This window comes from Engystomops pustulosus, chromosome 4 (genome assembly GCF_040894005.1).
Source record: "Engystomops pustulosus chromosome 4, aEngPut4.maternal, whole genome shotgun sequence".
Lineage (NCBI taxonomy): Eukaryota > Metazoa > Chordata > Amphibia > Anura > Leptodactylidae > Engystomops > Engystomops pustulosus.
Window position 1 is genome coordinate 109,708,455 of NC_092414.1, and position 9,390 is coordinate 109,717,844.

Consider the following 9,390-nt stretch of genomic DNA (forward strand, 5'->3'; position numbering starts at 1 on the left):
CATACAGTGAGGAACACTACCGCCACACAGTGAGGAATACTACCGACATACAGTGAGGAATACTACCGCCATATAGTGAGGAACACTACTGCAATACAGTGAGGAACACTACCGATATACAGTGAGGAACACTACCACCATAAAGTGAGGAACACTACCGCCATATAATTAGGAACACTACCGCCATACATTTAGGAACACTACCGACATACAGTGATGAACACTACCGCCATACAGTGAGGAACACTACCGACATACAGTGAGGAACACTACCGCCACACAGTGAGGGACACTACCGTCACACAGTGAGGAATACAGCCATACAGTGAGGATCACTACCACAATACAGTGAGGAACACTACCGCCATACAGTGAGGAACACTACCACCATACAGTGAGAAACACTATGGCCATACGGTGAGGGATACTACCTCCACACAGTGAGGGATACTAGCGCCACACAGTGAGGGACACTACCGCCAAACAGTGAGGAATAGAGACATTCAGTGAGGAACACTACCACCATACAGTGAAGAATACAGCCATACAGTGAGGAACACTACTGCCATACAGTGAGGGACACTACCCCCATACAGTGAGGAACACTGCCACCATACAGTGAGGAACACTACCGCCATACTGTGAATGACACTACCGCCATACAGTGAGGAACACTACCCCCACTGGTACTGGTACAGATGAAGAGTTTCTTTTATTTATAGCATATTTAAATGCTAACACAATGAACATGTTCGTCACATACAAGATTAGTGCCAGCCAAATTGAATTCTTGGACATATTAGTTATTAGTTAGATATTACAAATCGATAATAACATCATAAAAACTACTGTATACAATGAACCCGCTGCAGTTACTACCCTGAACCTGTTAAAAAAGCTGTCCCCTATGGACAATATATGTGGGCTCAGGGCTCATGGTAGCCTAAAGCACTGATGGCAGTTTCTTTTTCACTAATATTCCTGGAAGTATTTTACATTGCTTTCATCTTCCCATTGGAAATCAATAGATATTATTTTTCTTCCTGTTTAACATTTTGATTTCAGCATTGGGTTGCAAGTACTAAAAATATGTTTTTGAATCAGTATGCATCAATGTTTGTAGATTACATCAAAGTAACATAAAATACTGTGACACGGCATGCCTTGTCCATCCCTTTTACAATTATTACAGCGATTGTGAAATACATTTATCTCATAAACAAAAATTAGGGAGTATATGTGTGATCGTCTGTGCACTGGACAAGGGTGTCAATCTTATTGTCACCAAGGGCTCTTGTACACAAACGCTCCGTTATCTCACAGGCTGCACACAGTGCAGTGGATGGGAGTCACTGCCTTATGTAGAAGTATAATGCAAGGATGTTCCCTCTGCTGGCATGTTTACATGGGGTGCACACGTTTGTGTTCAAGAGCCCTTATGATTTTTTTTCAAAAGACCAATGTCTTGGGCATTCTCCTATTATACTCTGCCCCCACTCCAAATTTATCAGAAGCCCTGAAATAATTGCAAATGCTACCTTATTGTCTTACATAACCTTTCGTTTTCCAATTTTGTTGGCTAGGGTATTTGTTAAATTCCCAAAATAAATCTATTAATAGTTCTGTGCTGCTTTCTTGATTTGTAAAATGAAGCCTCCTGTATTTTACCTCATCAGCCAGAGATTCCTGACCATAAAATGGCCACAGATGAAGGATCCTGTGATCTCTAACTGTTATATAACTATTAACTTATTATCCCAGTTAAATAAAGAATTATTATTATTATCATTATTATTATTATTATTATGTTGTGCAACAGAACTGTGGAAAACAAGAGACAACTACAATTGTAAGAATGCTTACTGAAAGAAAATTAATTTACTATACTTAAAATTTCAGTCAAAAAAGGATATCAGTAACACCCCAGCCATATGAGCCATAAGTCAAGTTTAGCAGTTAGATAGCTTAATCTGGTAATCCTTAAAAGTATAATATACTCAATTTGTATGGTCCAAATATTTGCACAATATAAGGAATTGTCTAGAAAAATGTTCATTTGTTTTATTCTACGTCTCTAGACAGACAATGCGGCCGAGCATCACAAAGATGCTGGAATCCTTTTCATATGCTAAGAGCTGCATTCCTTAACCTACACAGAGCACTAAAGCACAGTCAGTCCACATTGTTTGACTACTTTGTGCATCAAGAAGGTAAAACAAAAAAAAGCTAAAAAAAAAACACCATAACTTAATTACTCCATAATATCACACATATATCACATATCCATTCATATTTATCAGTTTTATTTATCCTCAAGTCTGCATTTTTTAATTAGTTTTACCACCAGTTCTGCTGATTTATGGTTAAAAAACCTCTTGGCAACTGATGCAAATGTGAATGGACCCGTAGACTAGTGACATACATAAGCAAATAGCAGCAAACTATCTGAAGTAATTTGGACTGTGGTGGAAACCAGACATGAAGACACTTACAAACCAACAAAAAGCATTGTTGGTTTTTACAAAACATGTAAAAAAAGCATGCAAAAACACCACATGTGAACGCACCCTCATGGTCAACCCTTTGACGAGTGATGGGAAAAATGTGTATAAAAGACATAATAGGTGGTGTTAGCCATGTAAATCAATAAGTCAGAATCCTACCAGATTTAGTTTAGGGGATTTCCCTTAATGCAAACTTGCAAACTATATGGAAAAAAGTATTTGACCCCATGTTTCATTTGTCTTCATTTATTCAATACCATTGGCACAAGTATGGTGAATCCAACAGTAAAGTCTGCCTTTACTTAGATTTGTAAAAGAATAGCTTGTTCTAAAGTGCTCACCAAACACACAGCCTGGTATTAAAGAATTCCACCATTGCAACCAAGGGGTTACCTTAAAACTACTGGACCTATAATTGCTCCCTAAATATAGTGCATTGTATTGTTTCTCATCCTGATCTCTTTGTTTGGGAATAAGACACCTTTTGGGCATCCCAAGCCTTTTGGCAACCATCTACACCACCTCAAGTTTCTTCCCTCCAAGACATTACAAGGTCATCTATAACATTATAAAAAAGGAACTTTTTCAAAACCACAGCAACTCAAAGATGCAGTCCACATAAAGTTAGACCACGTTCACACAGGGCGTTTTATTTTTTCTTATAGGATCTTGGTCCGATTGCATGTGCTAGTTATCAATCACATGCATTTCAATGGAAACATATATGCGATTAGGCCAAAATCCGGCCCCAGGTGCCTTATGTGAACTGAACACAGCCTTACAGAGGCACATACTACATACAACTGTTTTTAGTGAAGATGGGTGATAATTGTATAAATTCCCCAATGCTATAAATTCAACAGGGAGATTTACTAACCAAAATGCATGGGTATTCTAATGTGATTATCTTGCAAAATATCCTCTATCATGCCTTGCTCCACATTAATCAACTGTTTTGTGATTGCATTTTGCTTTGTGGTAAATGTTTGGGTACTGGTTGGTAATTCAATACATGGCACACGCCGGTATATTTCTTATCCCCCACAATTAGCCTTCACCATATAGATCGTAACATAATTAGATGCAGAACAGATCAACATTGTGCGATGTTTCAGTCTTGTCTCACCCCTACACATCCTTTTCACAACTATGACACTGATCATTACAAAGGTCAAGATGACCGAAACGTTGTACATGTTGATCTATCTTGCATCTAACTATGTTGTACAATCAGTTCAGTATGGTTCAGGCTAAGGCCCCTTCCACACTTGCGTTGCAGATCACGTCAGAGTTTGATCAGGGTGCCATCAGGGTTTGGTCAGTGAAAAACTGACATTTTGCATCAGAGTGCAATCAGTTTTCAGTCAGAGTTTGTTCAGTGTCTCAATTTTTCATGCGTGTTTTTGATGCAATTTCATTGCAATTTCAATGCATTTTTCACGCGCAGAAAATGCGTGTGAAATGGACTCAGGACTGAGCTCTATCTTTTCTATGGCAATTGATGCGTGAAAAACGTCTCAGAGTGCAATGCGTTTTTGATGCATCTCCATAAACTTGTATGGTGCGTTTTTCACGTGCGTGACTTGCAAAAGTAGAGCATGTCGAGATTTAAACGCGCGTTAAAAAAAACGTGCGTGTGTGTGTGAAAAAAAATGCAAGTCTGAAAAGACCCATTGATTACAATGGGTCAGAGTGCATTGCAAGTTATGCGCGTCAAAAGCATGCACAGAAAACGTGCGTGAAAAACGCAAGTGTGTTTTGTTTTGTAGCATGTTGATATATGCTTTAGGCCCCTTTCACACTTGCGTTTTTCACCCGCGTTTTCTGCGCATGCTTTTGACGCGCAGAACTTGCATTGCACTCTGACCCATTGTAATCAATGGGTCTTTTCAGACTTGCATTTTTTTTTCCACGCACACACGCGCGTTTAAATCTCGACATGCTCTTCTTTTGCAAGTCATGCGCGAGAAAAACGCACCATACAAGTCTATGGAGACGCATCAAAAACGCATTGCACTCTGAGACACTTGCAAGTGCAATGCAAGTGCAATGTGTTTTTCACGCATCAATTGCCATAGAAAAGATAGAGCTCAGTCCTGAGTCCTTTCACGCGCATTACCTGCGCTTGAAAAACGCATTGAAATTGCATTGAAAACGCGTGTGAAAAACTGAGACACTGAACAAACTCTGACTGAAAACTGATTGCACTCTGATGCAAAATGTGCGTTTTTCACTGACCAGACCCTGATCGCACCCTGATCAAACTCTGACGTGATCTGCAACGCAAGTGTGGAAGGGGCCTAAGTAATAGAATTAATATTATTTATCTTATTTATACATTTTAAAAATGTTTTAGCAATTTTTGGTGAAAAATGCCATTTTCTCCTATTATTCACAATGGGGCTTATTTACTAAGGGTCCCATGGATCGCACTTTCGTAGATTTTCGGGATTTGCGCCGCTGTGACAGCTATTTAGAAGGGGTTTGTGTTGCACGCAATCGAATTTTGGTGCAATCACGCCGACTTTCATGCAACAGATATCGGGGGCGGGCCGTCGGACCATCTGACAGATTCGGACTGAGCACAGGATTTAGCTTTAAAATTTTGTTGAAAGACATGCGCTTACACGCAAATGATAAAATGGAACCTAATTTTTACAGCCCTCATAATATTCATCTAGAGGTATAATGGAAGTTTTCATTTTGAAACAGCCAATCAATGAGAAGTGGGGGCAAGGCATAAATATATGGACATTTCTGAAAGTGACCAAGTACAAAAAATGTATATTCTAGCGAGCTATGGTATTTGCAGAAACATTTGTGAAAGCATAGCACGAGTTGGTCATGGCATGTCATGCACTAAAAAGCAGTGTCCTTCCTGATTCCATTTTTATAGCAGACACAGAATTGTTTTTGAGGATGGGCCTTTGCTGTTGATGGTCCAAGTAGGATCCCTGGTGGGCGGTCTTTTTATAAATGATGAATGAATTGCATTGGGCCATTTGCACCTGATGAATAGTCAGTTTTTTATACCAGACCCTGGATTTTCTAACTGCGCTGTAGGGCTGCATCATTTGATCCACAAGATCTACAACTCCCATGTTCTATTTATACTATTGTATGCAGAGGGGTTTTGAAAAGGTGGATTTCTACCACAGACAGGGCTGCTCTTGTTAGTGCAACACCCTCACCGATGCAAGGCGAGGGAGTGTTTGCGAATACGCCCCACCTGCATGTAACCACATTACACTACATGGTCCTTATAGGACAGTGATGGCGAACCTTTTAGAGGTAGAGTGCCCAAACTACAACCAAAATCCACTTATTTACCATGAAGTGCCAACATGGCATTTCAAGCAGTAACTTATTGCTACCTGTTCTTCAACAACATTCAATTGTATTGGCTCTTAAGGCCACCAATAGAGTTGAAAGAAGGAGGGCAAATTCAGACCATCATTGTAGCTTTTCTCCAGGAAGAATGGTGAGTCCAGCAGAAGGACCTCCAAAGACAATGCAGTTCTGTCCACTGGCCTCACTTTTCCCACAGTTCAAACAGCCAATGAAATGTCGCTTTAAAATAGCTCTGAGAGCAGCATCTCTTAAGTTGCTTGGGACTGCAGGAAGATTTGGTGGATTTGGGATTTGGTGCCATAGGTTCGCCACCACTGTTATAGGACATAGGGGATATTGCGGTGGTGAATCCTGCCTGGCAAGGCAGAAGTTAAATTTGTGTATGATGCAAGATTTGTATAAATCTATCATTCAATGTCTTGTGTTACATCCTGTCCTCTGTAAGCTGAGATGTGATTGGAGGAGCCACCACCTGACCAGAGGGGAAGTAATAAAACCCCTGGCCAGGAATGTTCTGGAGTTCATCATCTTACCTTTAAAGGTGATACCTGAAGCCCTGCAGGACAAGCTGAAGCTTCTTATCAGGACACAGCTGCCTCCCAGCCTGCCCTCTACATCCAGGCTGGTGAATTATCTCCTGAGGCTCCCTCCAAAAGCATCTCAGCACTCCATCTATCTGTTAAAGGCACGTTGCTGCGGTTCCTGCCGGTTCAAATAAAGAACTGTAAGTTGTTTTCTTCAACTTCTGTCTCCGTCTGGTCCCTGCTAATACGGCTGCCTTCATCACAGGCACCCTGTCCAGCACACAGAGGCTCACACTCGGGACTTTAAGGGGTTGCCCCAGGGAGATCCGCTATAGCAGTCTCTCCCTCATCATTTCTTGCCAACACCACCCTGCTGGAGACCTGCCAGGCTGTAGGACAGCCCTCCGGTTCCCCCGTACCAAGCACCGTGACAATAGCGTGCTTAGGCCGCAACCGCCAGCCACTCCGGTACCGCGGGCCCCTGGCTGTCTCCAGGCCTCTCCTCAAGGGCTAGGCCCCGGTGGGGGATGTTGCATTAGCATGGATGGTGGTTAGCACATGCACATCTTTTTCGTCTCTTAATGAATGCTCATTACAAAGAGCTCTGCATTCCCAGAAGTGGGAAGTCCAACAGTGGGTTAATTAGGTCCGAAACTATTTGGCCGCTAACGTTAAGGTCTGGGGGACATCCAGGAGGGTTTATCAATTCCCTCATATACTCGAAAATAGTGGTTAAAGCCACCGCTACTTTCACAGACCTTGCAGAATATGCAAACTGCTTGCTTATGTATTTATAAAGTGTCTCCCCCAGTTTTGAGTCAAGGCTTCACTGTGCCAGACAAGACAGAAAAAATGTGTTAGTGCTTAGCCGGACCGTGTGCCACAATTCTTTCCGCTGTGCGCCACAATTCTGCAGCATCATTTAAGGGCACCATAAAAAATGGTGCACACTTCCAGAGCAATGTAGAGGGCGCCAATTGCATGAAGAACGTGCACCACAATTCATGAATCAGGCACATCTTGTACACTAGACAGGCAAACTGCACATAGTGCAGTTTGCATTGTTTTTAACCCCTTCACGCTCCGTGGCGGATATATCCGCCACGGAGCGCAGTGACTTAGCGCTCAGTGGCGGATATATCCGCCACGGCGCTTATGCCGGCTCGGCTCTGGATCAGAGCCGAACCGGCATCGGGAAACACGGGGTGCCGGCTGTAACTAATAGCCGGCACCCCAGTGTAACACCCGCGATCGGAGTTGTCTCCGATCGCGGGTGCTTAACCCGTTAAATGCCGCGGTCAGCGCGACCGCGGCATCTAACAAGCATCTGGGGGTCTTTCCCCCACGATCGGCCCCCCCGAACCGTTTTCGGGGGGCGCCGATCGTTGCAAGAATTGCCAGTAAGATGGCGTCTGTGACGTCATCTTACTGGCACAGTGCCAGCCTATGCAAGTGTATAGGCTGACACTGATAATACTCTGCAATACATGAGTATTGCAGAATATTATCATGAACAAGCAATCAGAGGATTGCTTGTTCATATCCCATGGTATAAAAGTGAAAAAGTAAAAAAAAAAAAGTTATTCAATAAAAAAATAAAGTCATAAATCACTAAAAATGCCCCAAACCCCCAAAACATATAAAGAGACATATAACTCAAAAAAAAGTCTAAATCATAACACAAACCCCACATATATAGTATCACCGCGTCCGTAACAACCCGTAGAATAAAAGTAAATCATTATTGAACCCCCACGATAAACGCCGTAAAAAAAAACTGTTATAAACCCTCCAAAAATTATGATTTTTACCTTTTCAATCCCACAAAAAATGCTATAAAATGCGATCAAAAAACCATATGTACTCAGACATGATACTGGTGCAAAGTACAACATGTCCCGCAAAAAACAAGCCATCAACCAGCTCCGTAGCCAAAAAAGTAACAATGTTATGCCACTTGGAAGATGGCAATACATAAATGATAGATTTTTCCCCACATTAGGGTTTTGTTTGACAAATTTAGTAAAACGTAAGAAAATATATTCATGTTTGGTATCCCCGTAATCGTATCGACCCATAGAATAAAGATAACATGATTATTAGTCTATACGGTGAACACCAAAAAAAAAAAAAGTAAAAAATCCAGTACAGAATTGATGCTTTTCTACTCCTGCCCTAAAAAAAAGTTCCTAAATTTTCAACAATAGGTGATACCAACCCCAAAATGGTAACAATGAAAAAAGCATCTCGTCCCGCAAAAAAAATGCCGTCACATGGCCCCAATAACGAAAAAGCGAAAATTTTATAGCCTTCAAAAGGGGCCAATGAGGAAACTAAAATCCTGGCAGCTGCAGCGCCCTCCTTCCCTTCTGCACCTCGCTGTGCCCCCATAAAACAAGTCACAGCCACATGTGGGGGGTCTCTGCACTCAGGAGAAATTGCAGAACAAATTGTATGGTGGGTTTTCTCTTTTTATATTTTGGAAATGTGTAAATTTTAGTGCTAAATGAACGTATAAGGGAACAATATGACCATTCTAAATTTCACCTCCATTTTGATTCAATTACTATGAAGATCTCAAGGGGTTAACAATCTTCGTAAAAGCTGTTTCTGATAGCTTGAGGGGTGCAGATTTGAAAATGGGTAGATTATATAGGGGGTTTTGATGCTAAATATGTAAAATTTCATTCAAAACTGTATTTATCCCCAAAATAGTCAATTCTGAAAATCCGGAAAAGCGATATTCTATTTGTAAGCCGCGTGACATCAAAATAAATTATCCAGACATTTCAGAAATTATGAAAATGTAAAGTAGACAAATGGGAAATGTTATTCAGCAACTTATTTAGGTGGTAAATCTATCTGCCTGAAAACGTAATGATTTAGAATTTCGAAAATGGCAAATTTTTCAAAAAATTTATCATATTTTCTTTTTTTTGTAAATAAACACAAAACTTATCAGCCAAAATTTACCACTAAAATGAAGTACAACATGTGGGGAAAAAACTATC